This window comes from Nomascus leucogenys, chromosome 20 (genome assembly GCF_006542625.1).
Source record: "Nomascus leucogenys isolate Asia chromosome 20, Asia_NLE_v1, whole genome shotgun sequence".
NCBI classification, from domain to species: domain Eukaryota; kingdom Metazoa; phylum Chordata; class Mammalia; order Primates; family Hylobatidae; genus Nomascus; species Nomascus leucogenys.
In genome coordinates, this window is record NC_044400.1 from 68880724 (window position 1) to 68893988 (window position 13265).

The 13265-nt window shown below is 39.4% G+C and overlaps 1 pseudogene; it reads right to left on the bottom strand.

Annotated features, from left to right (window-relative positions):
* Nucleotides 1-2569: 2569 nt before the first annotated feature.
* Nucleotides 2570-13265, bottom strand: part of LOC101176459 — a 63480-nt pseudogene continuing 52784 nt past the window's right edge.

Genomic DNA, 13265 nt, shown 5'->3' on the forward strand with positions numbered 1-13265 from the left:
AAATGTAACAGTGCCTGACACATAAGTGCTAAATAAATATCGGTCATTGTCATTAGCTTTATGTAAAGTGACGTTAAGGTCTCCTTCATTCTAGAAATACTTTGTGCAGTGGCATTTCATGTTTTTTTTTCTTTTTTTTCTTTTTTTTTTTTTTTTACCTGCCAGGCACTTATTTCTTCTTCTCTTCTAAAATAGCATCCCAATTTCCCTTTCAGGGAACTTGTCCCCCCCGCTGACTATCAGCCAAGTATCCTTGCCTCCCCTCCCTGTGGCGTATACATGTGCCCTGAGCTGGGTTAGCCAGCCTCTCTCCTGTGTCCTGTATTTTCCAAAGCCACATTATTCTGCTTTTCCTGTGATTCTGAAGCTCTTCTGTGTCCTTCCAATAAATTCCTTTTTTATTGCCCATGAACAATGGGCACGTGGAGGAAATACGGAAGGTAATTTAGCAGATTGTTGGCAAGTTATGTTAGCAAGATAAGTGGTTTCTATTGTTGCAACTAAAGATCTTTAAAATATATGTCATTGGAAATAGACATTGTAATGTTCTTTTTATGAATAATGAAACCAGCTAACATTTACTGATTCTCTGTCTAGACTTTTACTATGTGGTTATGTTTAACACACTTCTGTGACAGTAGGCGTCATTAACCCCATTTTGCAGAGAAGAAAATTGAAGACTTAGATTCCCCTGCCAGCTTCTCCTGCTTGTGTGTCCTTGAGCAAGTCTCTGAACATCTCCAAGGTCTCAGTGTCCTGATATGTGAAGTGGGGTTGGTGACATTTCCCACCCACAGGGTGGTTTTGAAAATCAAGCAAGATGATGAAAGTATAAAAGCTCTTTGTAAACTATATAGTTACATGCCATATATGGGTAAGATTGCATTATGATTCTCTTTGACGAAAGGACACATTTTAACTCCTGTGTCTTGATGCCTAATTTAAGCCATTTGTTGTTCTTTCTGCATAATAATAATAATAACAAATAAATAATGCATGTTTCAAAATGAAAGCCCTAGCTAACACACACCCCAGAATGAGATTCTTTTTCTTGGAAGCAACACTACACCTCTGTGGATTTCCTGGCTGCTTTATTTTCTTGCCAGGCTAATCACGGCTGAAGCTTGTGTTCTTTGCTTTTCTGATCAAACTTAGAGCCCTTCTCTTTCTTTTCCCTTTATTTCCCTCCTGTCTTTCCCAATCTCGAAGCTCCCCAAGGACCAATAAATTCCAGCAATGACTACACACAGCCTTCTAAGGGTTTTCAGTATATTAGAAATAAGATCCAACTTCCTGTATTGAAACCAGAATTTAAATGAAGGTTTTCCAAAGTCTACTGAGGATTATATAAAGAGTAAGCAGGAATCATAAAAATTAGGAATATTATTTTCAAATGCCAGGGTTTTTAGTAGACAAATAATGTATGGGATCAGGCTGCAGTATATTAGCAAAAGATAAAGAAAACGAATGAAAGAAAGATAAACATATTTCACTGTGAAAACCAGATGAATATTCTTATTGGCCCACAGTGCCATCTTGTGGATCATTTTTAAATAGGGCTTCGTTTTCAGCTGTGATTGCATTTGTTTGACTGTTCCTAATCATGTAAAGCATCCATTAAAGTCTGCAAATGATTTCCAGATAACCCAAGAGAACATAGATGAACACACGTGGTGGAACTCATATGTTTACTGATATCTCATCCTCCTTAGGCATAGTTGGCCTGTCATTCCATGCTTTAAATAACTTCTCTGTTTGCCCTCTGTAATACTAGATGTTCACGGTTCTCTCTGGCCATTTTCTTCCAGCCTTCACCAAATCTACTTTATCTATGTAACTCCTAAGGTATGTTCTTTGCCTTCTCTTTCTAGATGTAGTGGTTACGCACATTTTCATAGGTTTAGTAACCCATAGAGAACTAATGGTTACCCATGGTCCATGGACATTCTTTCCAGAAAAAGACACTCAGATGACTGTGCCCCTCCTGGCACACACACTCTGATAGACACAGAACACACACTCTTACACGCACACACCTACAATCACATACATGCTCAGAGATTTGGGCCAACAATTTCAGGGGGCTTCACAAAGCTCCTGGTTCCATGTTTAGAACCTTTGCTTGACAGTACTTCCTTCAGTGATGTTATGGAATCCTAGACTTGTAACTATCACACCTATGAAGAGGTATCTCAGACGCAGGTTCTTTTCTATATTCAGTCTTTTGTTTCCAACTGCCCTCACTATTTCTGATGTAAACATCCTGCCCTTCCCTATGGCTAACGCTGTAGCCATGTTGATCTCCCCTCAAGGAATGCCTCTTGGCACTTTCAAATTCTGTTCACTCTCCAAGCCCCAGCTCATATGCTACCATCTCTAGGAAGCCAATCCCTAATCAGAGAGAATTAAGCTTTCCCTTAGTGATCTCTTAGACTATTTTTTTAAGTTTTCACATTAAGTATTTCAGATTTTCTACTGTTTATAACTGCCTGAGTAGATAGGTTCTTAAGGAAAGAAAATATGTCTGGTTTCATTTTGCAGCTTCTATCATAACAAGAAAGGGGCTTACCTTGTAGCTTGTAGCTTTTCCTTTAAAGTCTTTGAGGTTGGAAGACTTGGTTTAATTTCTCACTTTAGACCTTAATGTGTGACTGTGAGCAAGGTAGTTAAGCTTTCCAATCCTCGGTTCTTCATCTGTACACAGGGATCCAATGGTTCCTACATGTGGGGTCTGTGGGAGAATTCATAAGTCAAGGTATGTAATGCACTTTGCATGTTTCCTGGCACACAGCTGGGATCAAAATATGTTTCTTGAATAATAGGACCCTCAGAAAAGGAAAAGAGGCTGAGGTCACTCTCTCCAAAAAAAATGTATTCCCATGATTTTGAAATCAAGGAGTTTGTCCTTTCTTTCTGTAGGAGTGATTAGGATGTCCCTAAATGTTAGAAACTCAGTTAACAGTAGAGAAACAAAGATGAATCAGCAGTTTGCTCTAATAGATCCAATCTTTGAAACCTTTCCATCAGCATTGGGATGGCAACCCAAGTAATTTTTTTAAGTATTATTTTATTTAGGCCTGCGTGGCTGGCTTTTCAGTCTGGGCTGACCATTAGCAAGTGTAATCTGCAGCTGGTTTCAGTCTCCTGGCACCAGTGGTTTTTCACAGCAACAGCAAGTTGTCTGTGGTGCAGTAGAAAGAGCACTGAAGTTTGAGGTAGAGGGTCTGACCCAAAGGATACCCTCGTTCCTCCAAACCACATAGCCAGGAGAATAAATATGGATTTCTGCTGCTCATTGAGGTGCTCATGTCTATTGACATAAATTATTTTATGTCCTCCAGCATGATATTTTGTGCAAAAAAACAGTTTTTATAAGTTTATGTTTTTAATTAAAATCTGTTTATTTTACAACTTAAAAAATGTTATCTTCCCGGTTTCTGCCATATTGCTTGCCAGCGCTCTCCCCAGAGTCTTGACCCAGTTAACAATGGGCTAGATCACATTTCTCACTCCTCCCACAGGCTGAGATGTGAAGCTTTACTGTTTCTCCCTCCCCATCCCTGCCATCCTTGTTGAACTAAATATCCTCCAACAATATGATTTTCATTAATCTGATAGATGTACTGTGGAGTCATGTTGCCATTTAAGTTGGACATTTCTATGTTTATGAGAGATGTTGAACTTTTTTCCTAAGCTATTTAAATTTAAATCTATGACTCCCCTACTCATGTCCTTTGACGACAGTGTTGGCTTTCTTACCTTTTCTTGTTGGTTTGCAGGAGTACTTTTTATATTCTATGTATTAATCCCATTCAAAAATTCTCCTACTTTTTCCATTAGCTTGTAGCTCTATGTTTCACATTGAAGTCTCTAATTATTTAAAAGTTCCTCCCCTGACCAGCCTGGGCAACAGAGTGAGACGTCATCTCTACTAAAAAATACAAAAATTAGCCAGACATGGTGGTGTATGACTTGGTCCCAGCTACTCAGGAAGCTGAAGTGAGAGGGTCGCTTGAACCTGGAGGTGGAGACTACAGTGAGCCATGATCCTGCCACTGCACTCCAGTCTGGGTGACAGAGTGAAAGCCTGTCTGAAAAATAAAAGAAATAAATGAAAATTCCTCTCCTTGTTTATGGAATAAGATGAAGATCTCACTTTATTTTTCTCCTTAATATGAGTCTATTTCCCAATATCAACTTCTGACCTTGAGCCACCGACTTGTCTTGCCACCTCTATCATATATCAGTTCCTAGATATATATGGATCTGCTTCTGAATTTCCTGTTCCATTTCATTGTGATAGTTGAATGTTCCTGTAATAGTACTGTTTTTGTTTCCATGGTTTTGTAGTATATCTTCATATCTGCTAAGAAATTCCCTTTCATTTTCTCTTCTTTTTAAAAATTAACTTAGCTATTCAGGGACTTTTAGTATTAACCACAAATTTGAGATGTCTTTTTTTTTTTTTTTTTTTGAGACGGAGTCTCGCCCATTCACCCAGGCTGGAGTGCAGTGGCGCGATCTCTGCTCACTGCAAGCTCCGCCTCCCGGGTTCACGCCATTCTCCTGCCTCAGCCTCTCCGAGTAGCTGGGACTACAGGCGCCCGCCACCACGCCCAGCTAATTTTTTGTATTTTTAGTAGAGACGGGGTTTCACCGTGGTCTCAATCTCCTGACCTCGTGATCCGCCCGCCTCGGTCTCCCAAAGTGCTGGGATTACAAGCGTGAGCCATAAGTCTTAAGTTTATTTAAAAAAATGCTGATGTTTATAAGCTGCTTTAATTTCTAAATTATTCGTTTGTTTTTGTTTTTGTTTTGTTTTGTTTTTGAGATGGAGTCTCTCACTGTCGCCCAGGCTGGAGTGCACTGGCATGATCTTGGCTCACTGCAGCCTCCACCTCCCGGGTTCAAGCGATTCTCCTGCCTCAGCCTCCTGAGTAGCTGAGATTACAGGTGCCTGCCACCATGCCTGGCTAATTTTTTTGTATTTTTAGTAGAGGCGGGGTTTCACTATGTTGGCCAGGCTGGTCTTGAATTCCTGACCTCTTCGTGATCCACCCACCTTGGACTCCCAAAGTGCTGGGATTACAGGCATGAGCCACTGTCCCCAGCCAAATTAATTTTTAAAGAATTGACTTTATTACAATTTTAGGTCATTCCACCCATGAACATAATGGCATTTTCATGTATTCAAGTCTTTGTCTACTTCCTTTAATAAAGCTTTAAATTATGATCTGTAAAGCTCTTATATTTTCTTTGTTAAGTAAATTCTTAAATATGCTAGAGATTTATTGCTGTTGTAAATGTTATGTTATTTTTCATTATATGTTCTAGTTTGATGTTGCTGGTATAGAGAAACACTATTATCCATTTGATACAGTCTCTGCAAATATTACTGATATGTCTTATTAATTCTAGTTCATGACAGTTTGAGTTTTTTGTAGATTATCATATCATCTTCAATTATGTAACTCTTCTCATCCCTTCTAGTCTTTAAATTTTATTTTTCTTGGCTGATAGTAGCACCCAAGACCTCCAAAGCCAAAACCACATTCACAGTAGCAGTAATAAAGGGTTGCATTCTGTTTTCCTAATCTAATGAGAATGATCAAAGATTTTACCATTAAAGATCATATTACAGTAAGGTTTAGGTGTGGATATTTTATCAAGTTTAAGAAATTCCCTGCTAGTCTGAATTTGCTAAGAGGTTTTAACATAAATATATTTTGAATTTTATCAGATACTTTAATCTACTAATCACACAACTATTCTTCTTTAGACCATATATTGGGATAATACCTAGTTAATTTTCTTTAATATTTCTCATGTGCTAAAAGCAAATGTCATCAATTAGGATTTTTTTGCTTACATATCTGTTATCAAATTGTCTTCTGCATGAAAGTCATTCATTCTACTTTTAAAGTGTTTACCCTTAATTACTAAGACCTATACTTGTGTTTATTTTTCTATATGGGTCTCTTAAACTTAGCAATAACTCTATGTTTCTCCAAACAGTACAAAGACTCTATCTTCATTCCTTCTCCTTCTTTTTTTTTTTTTTTTGGGGTTTGATAGAGTCTACTTTTTCCATTATAGACTTCTCACATCCTAATTTTCAAGTTGGATATTCTTTGCAAGTGCTTGTTCTGGCCTTTATTACAAATTCCCTTGACTACTCCTTTGAGAAATTTATTATATAACTTAGATTTTTAAAATATGCTCCATTCATTCTACTGCATCTGGTATAGGTTATTTCCATTTGTTTTTGTTGTTTGTTTAACATTGATTCAGTTGGCCAGTGTCTTATGATTCTCCCTGGGAGCTCATATTCCCCTGGGAATATGAACTGCTTCACCATATCATCTCTACCAGGAGAGGCAAAAGTTCAGCCCCTGGTTTCCCTCCTGTAAGTCTGAGGAGAAAGGACCCTGCCTCAGGACATTGGGCCTCAGGAATTACTTATTTCTCTTAGTATTGTCCACTTGCCACTTCTACCAGCAACACTGACCTTTGCTAGCACTGTTTTAACAAGGTACCACCAACAGAATGGTTTAAACAGTATATTGTCCCATAGTTCTGGAGGCTAGAAGTCCAACATCAAGGTGTCAGAAGAATTGTTTCCTTCTGAGGGATGTGAGGAAGAACTGGTTCCAGTTCTCCCCTAGCTTCTGGTGGTTTGCTGGCATATTAGTTCATTTTCATGCTGCTGATAAAGACATACCCAAAACTGGGCAATTTACAAAAGAAAGAACTTACAGTGATTGGGGAGGCCTCACAATCATGGCGGAAGGTGAAAAGCATGTCTCACATGGCAGCAGATAAGAGAAGAAGAGCTTGTGAAAGGAAACTCCCCTTTTTAAAACCATCAAATCTCGTGAGACTTATTCACTACCACGAGGCAACATAGGAAAGACCTGCTCCCATGATTAAATTACCTCCCACAGGGTCCCTCCCATAAGACATGGGAATTTAAGATGAGATTTGTGTGGGGACCCAGAGCCAAACCATATCATTCTGCCCTTGGCCCTCTCATGTCCTCACATTTCAAAACTAATCATGCCTCCCCAACAGTCCCCCAAAGTGTTAACTCTTTCCGCATTACCTCAAAAGTCCATAGTCCAAAATTTCATCCAAGACAAGCAAGTCTCTTCCTCCTATGAGCCTGTAAAATCAAAATCAAGTTAGTTACTTCCTAGATACAACAGGGGTACAGGCATTGCATAAATACAGCTGTTCCAAATGGGAGAAATAGGCCAAAACAAAGGGGCTACGATCCCATGCAAGTCAGAAATTCAGCACAGCAGTCAAATCTTAAAGCTCCACATGATCTCCTTTGACTCCATGTCTCACATCCAGATCATGCTGATGTTAAGAGGTGAGTTCCCATGGTCTTAGGCAGCTTCACCCCTGTGTCTTTGCAGGGTACAGCCTCCCTCTTCTCTGCTTTCACGGACTGGCATTGAGTGTCTGTGGCTTTCCCAGGTGCACAGTGCAAGCTGTCGGTGTATCCAGGTGTTTTCATACATCATCTGAAATGTAAGCAGAGATTCCCAAACCTCAGTTCTCCACTTCTGTGCACCACACCACATGGAATCTGACAAATCTTGGGGCTTGTATCCTCTGAAGCCATGGCCCTAGCTGTACCTTGGCCCCTTTTAGTCATGGCTGGAGTGGCTGGGATGCAAGACACCAAGTTCCTAGGCTGCACACAGCACAAAGACCCTGGGCCTAGCCCACGAAACCATTTTTTCCTCCTGGGCCTCTGGGCCTGTGATGGGAGGGGCTGACATGAAGACCTCTGACATGTCCTGGAGACATTTTCCCTAATGTCTTGGGGATTAATATTTGCCTTGTTGTTACTTATGCAAATTTTTGTAGCAGGCTTTAATTTCTCCTGAGGAAATGGAATTTTCTTCTCTATCACATTGTCAGGCTGCAAATTTTCCAAACTTTTATGCTCTGCTTCCCTTATAATACTGAATACCCTTAGCAGCACCCAAGTTTCCTTTTGAATGCTTTGCCGCTTAGAAATTTCTTCTGCCAGATACTCTAAATCATCTCTCTCAAGTTCAAAATTCCACAAATCTCTAGGGTAGGGGCAAAATGCCACTAGTTTCTTTGCTAAAACATAACAAGAGTCACCTTTGCTCCAGTTTCCAACAATATCTCCATCTGAGATCACCTCAGCTTGGACCTTGTAGTTCATATCAATCATCTCCATCTGAGATCACCTCAGCTTGATCCTTATAGTTCATATCACTATCAGCATTTTGATCAAAACCATACAACATGTCTCTAGGAAGTTCCAAACTTTCCCACATTTTCCTGTCTTCTTCTGAGCCCTCCAAACTGTTCCAACTTCTGCCTGTTACCCAGTTCCAAAGTCGCTTAAACATTTTCGGGAATCTTTTCAGCAGCACCCCACTCTACTCATACCATTTTACTGTATTAGTCCGTTTTCATGCTGTGGATAAAGACATACCTGAGACTGGGAAATTTACAAAAGAAAGAGGTTTATTGGACTTACAGTTCCACGTGGCTGTAGAGGACTCACAATCATGGCAGAAGGTGAAAGGCATGTCTTACATGTTGGCAGACGAGAGAAGAGAGCTTGTGTGGGGAAAACTCCCCTTTTCAAAAATCATCAGATCTCTTAAGACTTATTCACTACCATGAGAACCGCACAGGAAAGACCTGACCCCATGATTCAATTACCTCCCAGAAGCTCCCTCCCATAACGCAGGGGAATTTAAGATGAGATTTGGGTGGGGACACAGTCAAAGCATATCACCTGGCAATCTTTGACATTTCTAGACATCTAGCCATATCGCCCCAATCTCTGCCTTCATATTTACATGGCATTCTCCCTGCGTATATGTCTGTGTCCAAATTTCCCCTTTTTATAAAGACAACAGCATATTGGATTAAAGGCCCACCCTATTCCAGTATCATTTCATCTTAACTAATTACATCTACAATGACCTTACTTCCAAATAAGGTCACATTCTCAGATACTGGGGCTTAAGACTCCAACATATAAATTTTGATGCCTTTATAAAAAATATATAGTTTGAAAGACACAATTCAATCCATAACAGCCTTCAAAGTACCTCCTTGGACCTCTGCCCTGGGTGCTGCGATTTTATAATCTAAATATCTAATCCTTGCTCTGTAGGGAGGAATGGAGAGGTTTGTCCTCAGCTTTTATTTTCTTCCCACCCCAGTTGCATGTATCATTTCTCTGTGGTCTATAGCGAGGGCCAAGCTTATGATACTGTTTTTCTGATTTATGTTGACAGAAAACATGAGAGAGAGAAACAAACACAACAAAAGGGCTTCCTCCGTCTGCAGTTCCTGCCTTCTTCCATTCTGAGCTGCCATTTTTCCTCTATATTGTGACCCAACTATTGTTTTATCTCTGGGTGTTTTTTACAGTTTTTATTCACAATCTCAGATCCACCACCTTCTCTCTTGCTTCTGTGGCATTTCAAAAAATTCTTTCACAGGCAGGAGACTTAGTCCATGTGAATTTGAGATCTAGTTGGAATCATCCTTTGCCTGAAGTTGTTTTCTAGACACCAGTATGCAGGAAAACCCTTAGTTTATCAGGTATTTCTCATTTAGGGAAGAAAAAAATAAGTGTTTTTATAATTCCTACAATGGAGAAAACGGATAGGTAATTAAAGCTAAAAGCAAAGTTTTAAAATGTATTTTAAAGATTTTTGCTCAAGAAAGAGTAAGCAGCTGTAGAAAAGTTAGTACATTGATAAATGATTGTTTTCCAGATATGGATTATTGTTGAAAACAAGAGGATGCTTGTTAAAGTGCCGTAGATATATTCATTTTTCTTTTCAGCACTGTTTGCTTAATACTTTGTTATGGTTCTTCCTGTCAACTTAAGAATAATGAGATCTATAAGTTTGGAAACGACACTTTATTTCTTAAAGAGGATTACAGCTTGTAAGGTGACCATTCTGACAGGCTCGGAGTGTAGCCTCCAGTCCAAGCCTAGAATCAGGCACTTGGAGAGAGGGAAGCATGAGACAGGAATTTAAGCTGAACAGGTTGGCCGAGTATACGTATTCAACAGATTACAGGAGGAGCCATGAATATTCATGAAGGTGGTCCTAACTCATGTGTGCTGAATAAACATACAACCTATGTTCACTATGGGATAGAGACTTAACCTTTAAGTGTATTATATAGGTCTTTACAGGACACAAAAGCATTCAAGTGTGCAGTCTCTGTAAACTGGCCAGAACCAGTTCATGGTCAGTGGCCTCTTATCAGGAGAAAGTGATTGAAATCACTCTCTTGTCCAGTGAAAGCTATAGTTGTGGCTTGTGGAACAGGAGAACCAGTTAGTATCTTGTGGTAGATGAGCAGCAAATTATTTTAATATTGCTTATCTTGAAGCCAGTGCTTGTTTCACTGCTAGAGAAAAATAAAAACCTGTGGCAGTTAGAACATAGTTTATTTGTGGCCAGCTGCGATGGCTCACGCCTGTAATCCCAGCACTTCCAGAGGCCGAGGCGGGGGATTGCTTGAGCCCAGGAGCTCAAGATCAGCCTGGACAACATGGTAAAACCCTGTCTCTACTAAAAATAAAAATAAGTAAATAGATAAAAATAAAAAACAAAAAATGTTAAGCATTTTTTTAAAAAAAGAGCATAGTTTAGTCCTTTAAGTGTAGGGGCATAGGTCTTGCCTGTCATGGTCTTAGGTTTACAGTTTGGGATCGTATTGCCACAGAGTCCATTCTGTCAATCTTATGATCTCTATTTTAACATCAATGCTGATCAGTTGTGTCTAAACCCAAAAGGAAGAGGGTATAATGAGGGATATCTGACCTCCTGTCCCATCATGGCCAGGAACTCAGTTTTTACAGTTTCTCTGGGGTATCCTTGGCCAAGGGGGGGTTGTATTCAGTCAATTCGGGGAGTTAGGATTTTCTTTTAGTTCACATTTCGCATGCTCTAATGCACTTTTACCAGCTGAATGTGATGGAAGAAACCATGGGGTGAGAGTCGAAATGCCCAGGGGTTTGACTTGACACTGAGCAGGTCCAAGGAGCTTCAGTTTTCCTCTGTCAAATGAGGGGCTACAGCCCACATTCTGTCCACGTTCTCACCACATTTAACATTCCATGAAATAGCATTTGCTTGTCACGGAGTGAAGATCACTGTGCATTGTACTTTTGTTAGTCTGAGAACTTGAAGGGGCTAAACCTCCAAGAAATTTTGTACATATTTTCTTTTGTATCGATTTATCTCACAGATGGATGATATAACCTATTTGTAGTAATTCTGAAGTTAATTTTATAAATCTGGTGCTAAAATGAGATTTATAAATACACAATTTGACCTTAATGTCTACATTTCTAAATGGATAGAAAATGAACACTTTCTAAAAATACCTGAAACAAAGCCGTATAATATGCAAAAGCAGACAAGCGTTCGTTTGATTTAAAGAATGTACTTCAAAAAATGAATTTACTTCTCAGTCTATCCTTGACGGTCATGACCTTGGGAGTCTTGAGGAGTAGTGGCCAGATATCCTGTAGAATGTCCTGTAATTTGAGTTTGTCTGATGTCTTTCTTGCAATTTTCCTTGGGTTACTGGCTTTTTGCAAAAGTCTTACTGATGTGAATTGCATCACATCAGATTAGGTGATACATGATATTTGCATGATACCACTATACTATGTTAACTTTTATTACCTGACTAAAACAGTGTTTTCCAGGTTTCTCCACTGCAAAAGTACTGTTTTTCCCTGTCCCTGTGTTATTCTTTGGAAGGAGTCATTAAATGTAGTCTGCTCTCAATGACAAGAAGTGGGGGAATTAAACAACTCTTAATGGAGTGGGAGACCACTACATATGTCATTTGAAATTCTCCTATATTGCTTGACCTTTTGATACACATGTTCTATTTTGTTTTGTTTGTTTTAGCCATATATCAATGGTGTGGTACAGTTGGCTCATAGCTTGAAAGAGCCTACTGTTAAATTTTCAGGAACTTTGCCTACTGGTTGACATCACGTTGGTAGCCTAAAATCAACTACGGTGAGAGTGTTTACACCATAGATATTGGCAAACACTACAAATTAGGACTTTTTTTTCCTAGGGAGCTGGCTGTAAAAGTTATCAACACACCCCTGTATTGTACATATGCCAAATAAACATACCAAAATATTAAATACCAAAAAAGGCAAAGGAAGATAGTGAATAGATATCACCATGGGCCCTTTATTTCTTTCTTGATTGAAACAGAAAAAGAAATCAGAAGATGTCCGTGCCCTGCCACCTCACTTCTACATCAGACACTATGCCATTGTCAATGAAGAGGCACAGCCATAAGTCCAGACAAACTCTCAGCTATTTGAACCCATCAATGGAGCCATACCATCTATACCATCTCTGCAGCCATAACATTCTTCAGACTTCCAGCTGATAAGCTTTTAATATCTATATTCCTTTGTATTATCCTGAATGCAAACATGAGGTTTCTGGACCAAATCAATAATTGTTACTTACTTATAGCAATAACTGTATCCATTCCTCATGCCTCAATTCTTTCCCCTTCAGGAGTGGAACAACGAGAGCCACACATGCCCACACATAGGAGTTTTTTGTATCATGGGAGAGGAACCCCAGAAACATGAATCTGCAAGCCTGTGTACAAGCTGCCCTCTCCACTCCAGAAAGAGGGAAGGAAATCTGGTCTTCTTATTGTATATGTAGGCCCTTGGGGAAGGGAAGAGGAAGTTTCCTGGCTTCTTTCCCTTCTGAATGTAAATAAATGTCTCATCCCTAAGGGTAAGCAAGACCAACTGGAGTTTACAACCAAGGGCCTTATTCCCCCCTTTGAAATACAAATATATAACTGAAATGTAAATATATTTTGAAATATAAATAGATAACTCTTTAAATCCCTGTTAAGGTCTCCTGGATTTAAATCACCATCTCACTTTCAGGCTTGTTCTTTATCCCAAGCCCCAGATTTCTTCACTCAGAAAGCCCTAAACATACAGACACAAAAATATCTTCTCTACTTTCCCACACCATCTCCTGGTAGAAGGCAGGGACCATGCAGATCAACAATTTGAAGTTTTATTTAAAAAGAGCTAAATGGAGAAGAAAACTCGTAAGCAGTCTCCAGTCTCTGGGGTCTTTTGTTATCATCCAAAACACCAATATTGTGGTTTTTTCAAAAGAGATGAGGTAACTCCCATTTATAGGACCGTAAAATTGGACAAACAAAAT